This window comes from Mustela erminea, chromosome 16 (genome assembly GCF_009829155.1).
Source record: "Mustela erminea isolate mMusErm1 chromosome 16, mMusErm1.Pri, whole genome shotgun sequence".
Taxonomy (NCBI): domain Eukaryota; kingdom Metazoa; phylum Chordata; class Mammalia; order Carnivora; family Mustelidae; genus Mustela; species Mustela erminea.
Window position 1 is genome coordinate 22,025,258 of NC_045629.1, and position 16,753 is coordinate 22,042,010.

General features: G+C 38.2%; 1 pseudogene; it reads left to right on the forward strand.

The window, feature by feature from the left end:
- The first annotated feature begins 14,792 nt into the window (after nucleotides 1-14,792).
- On the forward strand, nucleotides 14,793-15,432 carry LOC116575524 (annotated as a pseudogene).
- The last annotated feature ends 1,321 nt before the right edge of the window (nucleotides 15,433-16,753 follow it).

Genomic DNA, 16,753 nt, shown 5'->3' on the forward strand with positions numbered 1-16,753 from the left:
CGTGTGTGTGTGTGTGTGTGTGTGTGTGTGTGTGTGTGTGTGTGTGTTTAGTGGTAAGGGTACTTTCTGTTTTGGGTTCCAGGGAATGAAGTCCGTCTCTTTTGGGGAGTTCTGGAAATTTTTATGCCTTTCAGCTCTTACAATTTAATAGCTCCATAACCAATCATATATTGCATATTGATTGTACCCACCATGTACAAGGCACAGAACAAGGTGCACAAAGATGCATGATACAGCCACTGACCTCAGTCAAGTCAGAATTTAAATAAGGCATCCGCAACAGCAAAACAAATTAGAAAGAAACCATCCTTTTTCATCAGAAGCAAAAATATTACCAAGTTTTAAAGGAAACTGGCTACTTTGTTTTGTTTTGTTTTGTTTTAAGATTGATTGATTGATTGATGCAGGGGGAGGAGAGAGAAGCAGAGGCAGAGAAAGAATCTCCAGCAGATTCTGCTCTCAGCACAAAGCTGGACAAAGGTTCAATCCCATGACCCTGAGACCATAACCTAAGCCAAAATAAAAAAAAAAAAAAAAAAAAAAAAAAAAAAGTCAGATGCTCAAGGGACTGAGCACCCCAGGTGCCCCTGGTACTTTGTTATTTAAAAATGTATACTATGATCAGCTGGTAAGAAAACACTGATGGATGTTAACGTTTTTGCCCCAGGAAAGAAAGATAAGCATTTTGCTTTTACAGCATATAAGGGAACATGATGTCAGTTTTGTAGCTCTCAATCTACTACTTGTTCTCTCAGATCACCAGGGAGGATCCTACCTATTCAAATGGGGAAGGCTGTAGGGAGCACCTGGTGTGTGTGGGGGGGGGGGGGGTGGGGTTCAGGGTGATAGAGCCCTGCAGCCCATAAACCACCTCTTCCTCAAGTTTTGCACAGGAAAAGCAGACAAACAGGTCCTCAACAGTCCATATGGCCTTGGAAAATGAGTTTATCATTATCAGCACAGACTAACACGAGACTGAATGGTTAAAGGGCTCTTATTATTCTGGGGAATTATTCTAAGCAGTGGACTGACTTATTTATTCTCATAACAAAATACAGGGTAAGTACTAATATTATATCTCATAATAAACATAAAGAAATTGACAGGGAAGGTGCTTGACTTGCCCATGGTTACCTCCTTGTGTTAGTTTTCTGTGGCTGCTGTAACGAATTACCACAGATTTGGAAGCTTAAAACAACATAAATTAATTCTGTCACAGCACAGCTTCTGGAAGTATGAAATCAAGGTGTCAGAGGGCTATGCTCCCTCCAAAGTCTCTGTGGAAGAATTCTGCCTTGCCCCTTGCAGTTTCCGGTGGCTCCAGGAGTTCCATGGGGATCTCATCTCAAGATCTTTAACTTAATGACATCTTCAAAGACTTTTTTCTAAATAACGTGACATTCACAGGGTTGGGGTATTAGGATATTGACATACCATTTTGGAAGCCATCATTCAACCCATGAAAACTGCTATTAAGATGTAAGCTGAGGAGTGCCTGGGTGGTGCTACGGTTAGGCATCTGACTCTTTGTTTCAGCACAGGTCGTGACCTCAGGGTCATGAGACCAAGCCCCACATTGGGCTTCGAGGTCAGCATGAAGTCTGCTTAGAGTTTCTCTCTCCCCCTCCCTCTGCCCCTGCACCCCCACCCCATGCATGTGCATGCTCTCTCTCAAATAAATAAATAAATAAACCTTAAAGAAAAAAACAGATGTGAGCTGAAATTCAAAGTCTAGCATCCTGGCTCTAGAATATTTGTTCTCTAAACAACTCTGGTATACCGCTTCTCAAGGACCAAGAAAGGGGTGAAATGTTGGAATCAAGGGAACTTTCGTGAATGTTCTGCCTTTCTTTAGATGCTTCAAACCTTCACTCAACTCTCACCAATGGGGAAGAATATTCCAATAATGACTGAAATACAATTTCTTGCCAGGCCAAGAGAAGGGGGCTTGAAACAAATAAAATTTCATTTTATTGAAAGATATATCTTTTACTCCATTTTATGCTTGACATATCTTTTACTCCATTTTATGGAGTTAAATTCATACCCACAATTTCAGAGGACTAACACATAAGGCTAAATCATTTTTTTCCCCTTTCCCAGGGAAACCAAGTAAATGTTTAAAGATCAAAATTCACACTGCGTTTCCCAGGCAGTCCAAGTAGCTAAATGATTTTGCCAATTTCAGTAAAAGAGCTTCTCTAAGATGATGGAAAAATGGTGACTTTCAAGCTGGGAAAAATTCCCAGTCTCCTGAGGAACATAGAGGTTTAAATTAATTAACTACAAGACCTCTAGTTTGGGAGTCGAGGTCCCTAGTTTTCTAGGCACTTGGCTGCATGACCCAGGATAAAGTTCTTGGCTTTGGGGGCCTCAGGTTCCTAATCTGTAAGGTAAGATGGTTAGAATAAATAATTCTAAGAGTTTATAATATGTTCAAACATTTTTACTCAGAAGGGTTTTTATCGCCTGCCAATTTCACTAAGCAATAACATCTTGGAGAAAAACCGTTACATTTGAATTTTCACTTGTCCATACAATTATATCATATTCCGCTTCATCTTTAGGAACAAACTTCAAGAGAAATTTTCTCTAGAAATTCTTTGCACACTTTGAAACTGATATTGATTACATCAGTTTTACTCCTCATTGAAAGTTTACCAAAGAATTTTCTTGTAAGTTAATGATTTTAATATCTTCTGAGAAACTTCAACCTAATCCATCTCCTAAAATCACAGAATAATTAGTGATGGTAACATTTCTTACCAATAAATGGTTTCAGAGATAAGAACTCCCACTTCCAGGAAATCACTGGAGACTCAGTTAAAAGTTGCTGAAGTATTTGCATAAGAAATTGCAGAGGATTTCTGAAACTTTAGTGCATTCAAATTTCTTAATTTTTACCCAAGTCATTATAACTATCTTGAGGAGAGAATACACCTTGAATGGATCGGTATGTGTGAGTATCAATTTCTCATATTTGCATCTATATAAATAGTAATTTTTCTGAAACCGGGTCACTGGCTTTAGGAATTGATTCCTAGTCTTCCCAGCACATTTTGGAAAGAAATGTTTAAGGGAATGATCATGTTTCAATCTACAAACAACACCCCATTGTAGGCACTGGTAATATAGGGACTCAGTAAAGATGGTCATTAATCTACAAAACACATTTAATCTGCAGGTAACATACCAAGACTAAAAGTCCTCCTTCCTCATTTTCTCTGGGTGCATTCAGAACCTCAAAACTCAGCCTACGAGAAATGAGAAAGAACAGATCAGCAACAACAGGGATTATCTCGAATCCTAGGAACCTCTTCTGAGCAAGTGACTTCATTACTAGTGTGAGGAGCTTCAAGCAACTCAGTCTGCAAACACTCAAGAGTCCTAGCAATAAACAAAATTAACTGGAAAAAATAACTTTTTATTTCCCAGGAATCAATGGCCCTACTTATCTCGTAGGCAACATTTATAACTTCACCACCATCTTTTATTATTTTAATCTCCTTGTTTTTCCAATGTCCCACCTTGACCATTCAGCGAACCTTCCTCACATTAACTTCCTGTAAACCCCTTCCCCTCCCCCACCACTGACCACCTCCTCCAGAGGAAAGAGGTGAGCTTTTTTTTTTTTTTTTTTTTGACAGAGAGAGAGAGCACACGTAGGCAGAAAGGCAGGCAGAGAGAGAGGAGGAAGCAGGCTCCCTACTGAGCAGAGAGCCCGATGCGGGGCTCAATCCCAGGACCCTTAGATCATGACCTGAGCCAAAGGCGGAGGCACCCCAAGAGGTGAGCTTTTAACTCTTTGTTCACTTCTTACCCCTTGTGCTGTCCAACTCTATCATTCCCACTCATGAAAATGTTTTTTGAAAATGTAAAAATGTAAAAAAATGTAAAAAAAAAAAAGTTATAATCCATGGATTGGATCTGTAACAAAAATCCCTTTTTCCTTTACTCTATTTACTATATATATACTTTGCTTCTCTATAGTCCTTAAAACATAAATCCCCTGGGATGGATTTCCTTTTTTTTCTATCTAAAGCAATATCGTGAGAATAGGGAGTTTGAAATTTTGTCACAACTCACAGCCTGGTACAGCTACACTTTGAAATATAATTGTCTGCCTTTGAGAACTTAAAAATCCCACTCACAGAGCTAGCAACCCTCTTTACAAAGTCGATGTGCAGTAGTGTGTGTGCTACAGAAAGGGGGTAGAGAAGGCTTCATCCAGGAAGGAGGACTGGAGTGACACCAGGAAGAGTAAGTGGGACTCAGATCTGGCCTGCAGAGAGGTCTGGGTCTTGTCATGGGACTGGACAGTAGCAGAAGTTATTGGGAACAGCATGGGCAGTCACCCATCCTAAATTTAAATCTACCCTCTTCCACTCTCTGCACTTGCCAAGTTATCATAAAATTTGGAGCCTCTGTTCATTTATCAAGTGGGCATTGTTGTATCAACGCCATCATTCTAAAACCCAGGTAATGCTCTTCACTCCCGGTATTATTCGTTCCTTTTGTGATTTTTTATATTGTTAGACAATAGGTCCTGTTTGGAGGATTCCTTCTTCTTGGTTTTTGAGACACCACTAAGTTCTTAATTTCTTCTCAATTCTAAGATGGTGTCTCCTTTTGTTGTTTTTTTCTTTTAAGATTTTATTTATTTATTTGACAGAGGGAGAGAGAGAGATCACAAGTAGGCAGAGAGGCAGACTGGGAGAGAGGGGGGTAGCAGACTCCCTGCTGAGCCTCGATCCCAAGACCCTGAGATCATCGCCTGAGCCAAGGGCAGAGGCTTAACCCACTGAGCCACCCAGGCGCCCCTAAGACAGTGTCTTCTCTTTCCATTAAAGATCACGGTTTCCGGGGCACCTGGGTGGCTCAGTGTATTAAGGCCTTTGCCTTCAGCTCAGGTCATGATCCCAGGGTCCTGGGATCAAGCCCTGCATTGGGCTCTCTGTTTGGCGGGGAGCCTGCTTCCCTCTCTCTCTGCCTACTTCTGATCTCTCTCTGTTAAATAAATAAAATCTTTAAAGATCAGGGTTTCCCAAAATTCTCTCTTTAGCTCTTTTCTCATTCCCAGAGTAATTTATTCCTACCCATGGATTTAAATAACATCTCTATAATCATGGTTCCCAAATTCTGAGCTCTGACTTAATCCTGTCTCCTCCATCCCATGTTTTTGTTTTCCAATTTTATTGAGAAATAATTGACATATATCACTATTAGGCTTAAGGCATACAACCTGATGGTTTAATTTGCATATGTTTTAAGTGATTACCACAATAGATTCAGCTAACATCCACCTCCTCATATAGATACAATAAAAAGGAAAAAAGGAACACATTTCCTTGTGATGAGAACTCTTAGGATTTAGTCTTTTTTTTTTTTAAATTTATTATTTGAGAGAGAGAGAGAGAGAGTAGGAGGAGTGTGTGAGGGAGAGGGAGAGGGAGAACCTTCTGCAGATATCCCCCTGAGTGCAGAGCTTGGTGCACGGCTCGATTTCATAACCACCCCCACCCCAGATCACAACCCTGAGATCATGACCTGAACCGAAACCAAGAGTTGGACCCGTAACTGATTGATTCCATGGAGATGCCCCTAGGATTTACTCTCTAAACAACTTTTCTATAAATCCTACAGCAGTATTAGCTATAGTTGTTGTGTCCTACATTGTATCCCTAGTGCATATTTATCTCCTAACTGGAAGTTTGCACCTTTTGACCACCTTCCTCCCACCTCCCTCTCCCCCACCCTCTGCCTCTGGTAACCACGCGTCTGACCTCTTTTTCTGACTCCGTTTTGTTTTTTTCAGATTCCACATATCTTATGTAAGTGAAATTATACAGTATTTGTTTTTCTCTGTCTGACTTATTTCACTTAGCGTAATGTTTTCAAGGTCCATCCATGTTGTCACAAATGGTACGATTTCCTCATTTTATTGCTGGGTACCATTTCATTGTATTTTTACACCTCATCTTTTTACCTACGTGTTCATCGACGGACACTTAGGTTGTTCCATGTCCTGGCTCTTGTAAATAATGCTGCTATGAACATGGTGCAGATAAATTTTTGAGGTAGTGTTTTTGTTTCCTTTGGTTATATTCTCAGAAGTGAAATTGCTGGATCGTATGATAGTTCTATTTCTTTTTTTTTTTATGATTTTATTTATTCATTTGACAGACTAAGATCACAAGTAAGCAGAGAGGCAGGCAGGGGGTAGGGGAAGCAGGCCTCCTGCTGAGCAAAGAGCATGATGCGGGGCTGTATTCCAGGACCCTGGGATCATGACCTGAGCCAAAGGCAGAGGCTTTAACCCACTGAGCCACCCAGGAGCCCCTGATAGTTCTATTTCTAAGTTGACTTGGGAACCCTCAATACTGCTTTCCACATTGGCTGTTCAAGTTTACTATACAATCCCACCAACAGCGCGCAAGGGTTCCCTCATCTCCACATCTACAGCTGTATTTTTTGTTGGTCAGTATAACAGCTATAATGTGATATCTTATTGTGGTTTCGATTTGCATTTCCCTAATAACTAGTAATGTTGTGCATCTTTTCATGTACTTGTTGGCCTTTCATCTGTCTTCTTTGGAGAAATGTCTATTCAGGTCCTTTTCCCATTTTTTAATTGAGTTATTTGGGTTTTGGGGAGTGTTTATTTTTGAGGTATAGGAGTTCTTTATACATTTTAGATGTTAACAAGCTCTTATTAAATTATTGTTTGTAAATATTTTTTCCACAGATTTTCTTTTCACTTTGTTAATTTTTTTATTTATTTTTGTTTTTTTTTTCTTTGCTGTGCAGAACCTTTTTAGTTTGATGTGTCCCACTTGTTTATTTTTTCTTTTGTTATTTGTTCTTTAGATGTCATATCCAAAATAATCATCACTTTCTGTTTCTGTTTTCTTTTTGGAGTTTCATGGTTTCAGGTCTTAATTTAACTATTTAATACATTTTGAGTTAGCTTTTCTGAATGCTATAAGATATGGAACTACTTTCCTTCATTTACATGTTAATATCCAATTATCCCAGCAACATTTATGGAAGAAATTGTCTTTTGTCTACTGAGTATTCTTGGATCCCTTATCAAATATTAGTTGACTGTACATACTTGGTTTTATTTCTGGTCTTTTAATTCTGTTTCATTGGTCTCTATGTTGTTGTTGTTAATGTCAATAACATACTATTTTGATGACTATAACTATATATATATATATATTTTAGATTTTATTTATTTGACAGACAGAGATCACAAGTAGGAAGAGAGGCAGGCCGGTGGGGTGGGGGGAAGCATGCTCCCTGCTGAGAAGAGAGCCCAGCACGGGGCTCGATCCCAGAACCCTGGGATCATGACCTGAGCCAAAGGCAGAGGCTTTAACCCACTGAGCCACCCATGTGCCCCTGATGACTATAACTTTAGAATATAGCTTAAATCAGAAAGCATGAGGTCTTCTTCTTACGTTCTTCTATCTTAGCATTTCTAATTGGAATCATACAGTTTTATATAAATTTTAGGAGTGTTTGTTCTACCACTATAAAAGATGTCATTGGAACCTTGATAGGAATTGCATCAAATCTATAATGGCTTTGGTATTAATGACACTTTAACAATATTAATTATTCTAATCCATGAACAAAAGATACCGTTCCAATCATTTAGAAATGGAAAATTTCTTCAATTTCTTTCATCAATGTCTCATAGTTTTCAGAGTAGAGATCTTTCACTTTCTTATTTAATTTATTCCTAAGTATTTTCTTGGTTTTGATGCTATTGTAAATTGAGTCAATTTATTTCTTTTTCAGAAAATCCATTTTTAGGGTATAGCAATGCTACTGATTATTGTACATTAATTTTGAATCCTGCAACTTTAGTGAATTCATTCATTAAATCTTACAGTTTTTTGAGTGTAGGGTTTTCTATATATGAAATGATGTCATCTGCAAATTTCAGACAGTTTTACCTCTTACTCTTCAATTCTGATGGGTTTTGTTTCTTTTTCTTGCCTGATTGCTCTAGTTAGGACTTCTAGTTCTGTGTTGAATAGTAGTGATGAGAGTGGGCATTCTTGTCTTATTCTTGGTGCTGATACTGCGTGTCCATAGACCCCCACTATAAATCACATTGTTAGCATAAACAGTCTAGCATAACCCAAGGCCTCAGCTAAACAAAGACACTCTTAATGGGAAAGAGCCTTAGAGGTTATCTTTCAGAAGATGGACAAGAGCTGAACTTTTCTTTGAAATATGCTGGATTTGGGCAAGTCAGATCTGCTGAATTAATCCTTTACTGCACACTACTCTAGGCAAAAACTTACTGATTATAGTAAATTCCTCTCTGTCTTCAGCACACATATACAATTGGTATCTAAGTTCTTATTCTACCTCTGTGTATCCATACATTCATCATCGTTCCCAGTACTCCCTTCCCCCACTCCAAGTTAATCTATTACCAAAACTTACTCATTTTTTTGTGTAAAGATTCCCCCAGTATAATCCTTTTTTCTTCCCCACTTCTACTGCCTCAGTTTTTCACGTCATCATATTTTATATTACCTCTTCTCTACATCTTAGCAATCATCTTCCATATTGCCTTTGAAATAATTTTTATAAAAAAAAATTGGCTCTGTCATTCTGCTACTTGAAGTCTGTGAAGTAAGTATTAATATCTCTACTTTATTCACATTCCTTAGCATAACCCTGAATAATATGGCTGCCAATTATCTCTTTAGCCTTGTTACTCATTGCATTCCAAACCAACCAAAATGCTTCTGTGTCTCTATGACTTTGCATATCCTGTTTCCTCTGTCCAAATCTGTTATTCCTTCCACAAGACTCAAGATCTAGTCAACAATATTTTTTTTAAGATTTTATTTATTTATTTGACAGACAGAGATCACAAGTAGACAGAGAGGCAGGAAGAGAGAGAGGAGGAAGCAGGCTCCCTGCTGAGCAGAGAGCCCGATGCTGGGCTCCATCCCAGGACCCTGGAATCATGACCTGAGCCGAAAACAGAGGCTTTAACCCACTGAGCCACCCAGGTGCCCCCTAGTCAACAATTTTTCAAGCTAAATTCCACTCCTGTATATGAGTCAACTCAGGTTCCAGTTGCTTTAGGATGATTACCTGCCTTTAAGGCTAGGTCAGGTATCCTTTCTCTGTACTTTGGAAACAGTCTGCGTGTGCCTCAGTCATTTCATATTTTACCTTATCAGATCATTTATGTACTTCTCCATCTCCCTCACTGGACTGAGAAACCCTCACTGGGCATAACTGTGTTTCAAATAGGCATCCTCCAAACACAATGGATAGCAGTCACAACGCCTGAAAGAGACATATTCCTGAAGACTTGGCATAACTCAAATTTGTCGTAGGAACAAACTTAATCTTAACAAAGGATGGCATATGTTTTTGTTTCCAGACAGCATGTCAGTAGCAAAAACACATTTTATCAACCCCTTAACCTTTGTAGATATACAATATTTTGAGTAATTTTTAATTTGGGAAGATTTATACCATTTCAATTTGCATAAAATGAAAATTTAATATGCATGTCATATCATTTCAAATCTACATAATTTAACTTCACAATAAATGCAGTGTGTAGTACCTCATTTATAGTAATGTTTAAAGCTTATTTCCCCCCCAACCAGTCCTCCTCCTATCATTATATTTTGTTTACTTCCTTAATCATTTTCTTATTCATCACCATAGTCATCATCAGCATTATTTCCTGAGATCTCAAGAAAAATGAAAGATAAATCTTTTCTCTCCTCTCTTCCAAGCTATTATAGTTTAAATAGATATATATATATATGAATGTGGAAATGCAAACAAAAACATACTGTATTTCACATTTTTGAAATGTTCTCCTATTTTTTTCTCCTATTCATTCTGTGTGGCTTAGTTTAGAATAATCATCAGAGACCATACTTTTAAATTCCATAATAGGCCTGATATATCTGATACAAGATAGCATATGAAATATAATCCATTAGTGCAATCACATGATTAATTAATCTAATCCAGATAAAGCCATATCTAAAAAAAGCATTTAAAGAGACTTTGGATTCCTGCTACTATTTGCATTATTTTTATTAGTTGCTGGGTCTAGAGTTGTTGCAATGTATTGTAGAGACATTAGTAATTTAAAACATAATAACGGGCACCTGGGTGGCTCAGTTGGTTAAGCGACTTCAGCTCAGGTCAAGATCTTCATGCTCGGCAGGGAGTCAGCTTGTCCCTCTCTCTACACCCCTTCCCCGACTCGTACTTTTTCTCTCTCTCAAATGAATAAATAAAATCTTTTTAAAAAATAACAAATTTTTATCAAGACCTTAAAAATGTATAGATCTCTTTAACACAAGCATGAAATTTTTCATTTGCGTTATAGCCTCATAAAAAACACAAAGGATTCTGTTTTAGGTTTATTGGCTGTCTGGCAGAACAGCAGTATAAAAATTGGAACAAAGGAAAAAGGTTATTTTTTTTTTTACTCTTTTAGCATATAGATTAGTATTAATTACCATGTAATGAGCTGAAAATTCCTGCCAAAAAGTTGAGGTTTGTGGTTCTATTAATGAGTATTTTCTTTCCACTGGGTGAAGTAAAAATTTTAAAGTGTTAGGGATTTGCACTTGGAAAACATCTCTAAGCTATTTATACAAGCAAGTCAATAGGAAAAGCACATTTTCCATGTATAGTCTTTGTAGTGCATTCATGGATCTGACGTTTTTGGCAATGTGCTGCTTTTAATGGTAGCTCTGAATTGTAGCCTTGGGCAGACTTCGATGTAGCAGGAGTGAGACCAGCATTCTCCACCATCCAGCCTTGGACTGGCTGTGGCTGAATCTGTGTTAAGAGTTCCCATTTACTTTCCAAACTGGGACAAACCACAGAAGAATGCTTTCTTACTCCAAAATGGATTCAGCCTACAACAGGTACCCCAACCGTTGACGAACACTTGTAACAAGAAGCACCAAGACACAGTTTCTGGGTTGTCCCAATTAAAATATTCTGGGGCAGTTTGTCACCACTCCCATCTCTAAGAATATTTTTTGAGTAAGAGGAGTCTACACATAAACAGACATCATCAGAACTGAACCATTCTGGGGGCTATGAAAATGCACCACAACCAGTTCTTCTTTAGAAAGTGTGACGCAAATGACTAATTTCTGTGTTCTGAACCCACCACTGCACTCACAGCTCCAAGCCAAATACTGGGATCCACCGCAGGCCCGTGCCTGGGAGGGATACTTGGGAAGGCCCCTACTTGAGGGAAACAGGGCTTCCTAGATGGACAGTTTTGGTCTGGTCAAAACATTTGTAGAACTACCCTGCAGAGGGGACTCTCCTTCCAGGGCTTCCTTTCCCACCCCTTTTTTTTTTCTCTCCACAGACCTTGACTTTTGCCACCATAAACCTCTTACATGCCCAATTCTGTCTGCTTTTATGAAGACTCTCATTCATGCAGCTATTGTCTTCAGTTGTGATATTATCTTGACTTTTTTAGAAAACCCAAAATAACACTCCCAATGATCATCAAATCAATTTCTCTCAAGTCCAGGGTAGAAAGCCCAGTACTGATGTAACCTAGGAGTCCCCTAGACTTTTGCTCCAGAATCTGAATTCTGACTCTCATCCTCAAGGTCACCTCATGGTACAAAATGGCTGCTGGAGCTCCAGTTATCAGGCCTGTTCCAGGCAGCAGGAAAAAGTAATGGCAAAAGGACCAACATGGTATTCCTTCCAAAGTTCTAGCACCTACTAAGAGCCTTCTTAGAAGTTCCACACAACTGCCCTCTTTACTTCATTGTCTCAAGTATAATCACATAAATCACATAAACCTAGCAGCAGAAAGAGCTACAAAAGCTAAAATGCTATGAACATTGACATCCAGATTAACATTGGATGTTCTATTGCTAAAGACAAATGAAAGAATGGATATTTGTGGCAACTCTCTGTCTCCTCTATCCTTCTTTTCTCTCCATTTTATGCAGACATTGAAAAACATGATGTCTGGATTTCCAAGAGAAATCTGAGAGAAGGAATCTTACTATGAGCCTTATTTATCTTTGTCCAGGGTAGTAGGAACATGACCCTAAGCTCTCTTTCTTCTTCAGTACTTCATGGGCCTAGACTCAGGATTTCAGGACATAAATGAAAGTCTTTAATCATCCTGACCAGACACAACTATACATTCTACATGTGTTCAAAATTGTGGTGTAGCAGTTAAAAACAAATGGATAGCAGGAAGAATTAAAACCAGATCCCAGCTCTTTTGTTTACTAACAGTATCAACTAATGGTCAGACAATTAAACTTTCTGGTAGTGAATGCTCAATAAAAGTTAGCTGTTGGCTTGATAATTTTGCATGAAGGACTGAATGCTTTAAAAATGGGGTGGGGCACCAAAGAACTACCCTAAAATCTCTTTGGTTTTAACTTAACTCATCTTAACCTCTATACCCTAAAACACTAAACTTCTTTTAAATTTTTTTTTTTTAAGTAACAGGTATCTTTCCTGACATCTCTGTTTTAAAAAGTCTTTTTTCTAGATCTGTTCTACCAGTCTGTGTGTGTGTGTGTGTGTGTGTGTGTGTGTGTGTGTTTCTATGAGTCTTTTTTCTATCTTTTTTTTCCCTTCTAACACTCACCCTGATTTCTAGGATGTTCACCAGGTCCCATTTCAAAACTCCACTAAAACTGCCTACATCTTGGGTTCCAACTGGCCCTCGCACTGGGTGCCCTAATGTGGTAACCCAGACTCACGCAGCCTCCAGGACTTCCTGCAATCTAAAGATTTAGAACGTCAGCAAATGGTGTTTGGTAAGCATCTAGTCCCTGCATATTCTTAACTGTTTCAACACTCTAAGACCAGAATGCATATTTTCAGCCAATTAATTCAGATGATGTAAACACAACAGTGCTTAGCTAATTTGAACTTAATACTAGATCAGTTAATGAAGAGATTAGAAAATCTCTGCATCTAAGCAGCAAAAGATTCTTGCAAAATCACAAAAGTTAATCTTAATAATCTCTAGGCTTGTAGATGGAATGTTTACTACATTGTATCCTCTAATGCCATAAAATTGTTCAAAATACTATGTTCATTTAGATATCTATGGCTAAAATATGTTTTAAGTTTCTTGTCTATAAACACATACTTTATTTTACTCTACTGTTAAACCCTGCTGACAATCACTTGCCTCAGCATGACTTTATCAATTTAAAAGGGGTTTTTTTAGTCTTTTTCCCTGATAAGGAAATTATAGCAGAAGTATATAATACAGTATTTTCACTTTTGCCCACCTATGAAGTTGAAATAATGTCTCATCCAGAACGGGTTCTCTAGGACCCTATACTTCTTATCTTTGTGGTCTAGGACAAATTGCTTGATTCAGTCACCTCATTTCATAATGTCTACCTGCTAGAATTGTTGTAAAGATCAGAGACAATGAATTTGAAGCACTAAGCTCAGAACCTCCTATTTAAGGGGCAATCAACAAAAGGGGGCAACAGTGATAATGATGACAATTGATAATGGTAATGATGATTATAAGGAGATTGTGGAAATGGAGATGAATGGAATGGGGAAGAACGTATTCTTTTTCTATTACTATTGTAATAAATTGCCACAAAGTTGGTGGCCAGAAGTTTGTGGGTGTGGTTGATTCCTTTGTTTCATGTTTCACAAGGTTGGAAGATGTTAGCAGGGCTGTGTTCTTTCTGGAGGCTTACAGGAGAATCTGTTTTCTTGCCTTTACAAACTTCTAGAGACTATCTGTATACCTTAGTTCATGGCTTTCTCCCTTCATCTTCAAAGCCAGCAATGGTACCCTTCTGGGGTTTCAAATGTCTCTTTTCTTCTATCTCATCTCTCTTACTATTCTACCCTCCTCCTACATTTTTAAAGGCCCATATGATAACATTGGATCCACCCAACAAGCTCTGTATCTTAAAGTCTATAACTTTAATTCCATCTGCAAAGACCCCTAGGCCTTCTAAGGTGACAACTGCAGATTCTAAGGATTAGAGTATAGACAACTTCAGGTGGCATTGTCCTGCCTACATAGGGGGAAAGTAAAATGTTGATCATTATAGGAATAATTAATAAATTCAGACACTACCTTTTGAAGAATATAGACTTCCTTGATGTTTAAAGGAAAATAAAACTTACCTGATAAAGTCAACTTGGTATAGTGGAAAGAGCACTGACCTTGCTTCCATTTCTATAATCCTGTGTAAGTCGTTAAACGATTTTAGATTTCTGGTTATTCACTTATCAAATAAGAAAGTCAGTTTAATGATATAAACATTCTTTCCAGTTATAAAATTCTATCATTCAGTTAGAATAAATTTAACAGCTAAGCAAGAGCTCCTGAATCTTGCCATGAAACACATGACACTGTCTCATCACAGCTAAAGAGGGATGTAGGATTGCACCTTGTGGCCCATGGCTCATGTAGAGAATTATCATAAGGATGAAACCCGGGTTTATTTTTTAAGGGATTGGAATCTCATTGGAAGACAAGCATGTGTTTTCAGTTTCTTAGCTTCTAATTCCCCTGCTGCAACCCATCCTCCCTTTGAAAGAGCAGGAAAACCATGGTACATAGTTAAGCCTGAGGATTCAAAAGCGATGATATGCACAAATTCACTATTTTCTAGGTACAGGAATGCATTAGCATCTGTAAAAATATAAATACTATTCCTCTTAGGCAATTCCTGAGCATGAAGGTGTCCCTTGTTGTGTCTCACTGGTGAGGCTGAGAAGCTGGCCAGTCCCACACAATGTCCCCTTGGCCTCTCACCACTAGGGCATACCTCATCCAGGACCCTGACTAAGGCCTTCTCACCTCCAACTAAGTGGCCACTAGCAGTGTTGTCCAGATGAAGGACGATCAAGACAAGATGCTTAAGAGGAGTGATGAAATCTTACTCCCATGTGTTAGAGAGGCTGGGGACACAGTACAGTTTGCAGAATATATTCAGCAAAATGAGCCACTTTATAAGATGCAAAATCATTAAGAATGGTCTCCCATAGCAGCACTTAATTTCACATGCTGAAACGTGACTGGCTGTCTTCAGAGTCAGACACCATATCATGTAAATCTCCTGCTGGCTGGCTATGATGAGCATGAGGGTCCAGCACTCTCTTAGAGGGACTACCTGGCAGTATAGGTCAAGACTCCTTTTACAGCCTGCCCATGGCTGTGATGCCTTCCTGGCTTTCAGTATTCTGGACCTATATTACACACCAACTATCTCTTGTGAGAGGGCAGTGGAAATTCTTGGGAAATATCTAGAGGAGCTCCAGAAATGTTTCATCCTGAAACTAGCAACCTTCAGTGTCCCACCCACTTGCCAGGGAGCTTGTTTTAATAGGCTCCTTTCCTTTCCTATTCTTTTGATGCTCGACCTTGCCAGATGATTAATTCATAATAAAACTAAATCTGGATAAGTTGGAAGAAAAAAAATCTCCCACATGGGGGATGGGTTTTTAGATTTTATCCCTTCAGTAATTTACCATTTTTCTTTTATAGGCTTTCCAAAATTAATGTTTTCTGTAGATGGATTTGTGGGTAGGGTTTTGCAACAACAAACGCAGCACAAAGATGTTGGTTTATTAATAACAGTGCAACTGTTATTTTTCAATCAGCTGGATAATTCTTAGTGTTTTTAAAATAAAAATATTTATCATCAACTAACTCAGAATGACTTCTTCTCATTTATGTGCCGTTTGTTATCATGAGAATGTACCCCATCTTGAAAAATTGCAAAGTAATAGGAAATAGACTCTCACCGTTGTAATCAGACTTTTATTCAAGTGTTCAACACCATTCACTGAACTCTTATTTATACTCTGCCCTGGGCTACGCACTGGAAATACACAGGTGACTAGTACATAGATTTTTATTTCAAGAATCCCAGAGTCAAGTAAAATCCCAAAGACAAGTAAAAATAAACAAGTAATGTAAGAGGTAGCTGCGATCATAATAACATCTACACAATGCTGAGATGGTTCATAAAGAAAGCCAAGGAAATACAGGCTGTGAGGAAAGCTCCAAAAAAGTAGTCAAATATAAGCAGGTTTTTATTTTGCCAGGTGGATGGAATAGGAAAGAGTATTTCACACAAAATTAACAATATGCACATGAAGCAGAGAAAGAACATGTATGTGTTTAAAAATTCCTTCTTTGTGAAATACCAGTGTATATTCATTTTATTCATTTATATCTTTACTTTTTTTTTACATTCACAAGAAGGTATGTTCCAGTATAGGCAAGTTGCTAGAATTTCAAGTTCCTTCTACTGGTTATAATTCCAAAAAGAGAGAACTAAAGTTTGACGAGGAGTAGAGATTTTACATTAAAACTTCAGGATATATAAGAGAAAATAAGAAAAAGACTTGCACTTAAGTCCAATGGATTATATAGGATTAGGAGGCAGCTGTTTAAGCAAGCTAACAGAGGCAAAGCCCAGGGAGATTAGAAGTGATACAAGGAATGAAAGATGGGGTATGGGGAGAGATATACGAAACACTCCAGAATCACAAATCTGACAACTACTGAACATTAATATAGAGAACTAGACTCGGGGGAAAAAAAGAATATGTCTTATTATGTGTATTGTTAGCAAAAGAAAAATTTATAAGCATCCCACTAAAGCTGTTAGGGACAGATCTTTAAAATCTCGAATGAATAAATGAGGATAAATGGAGCAATACCCATCATTAATAATTTAATCAGTAC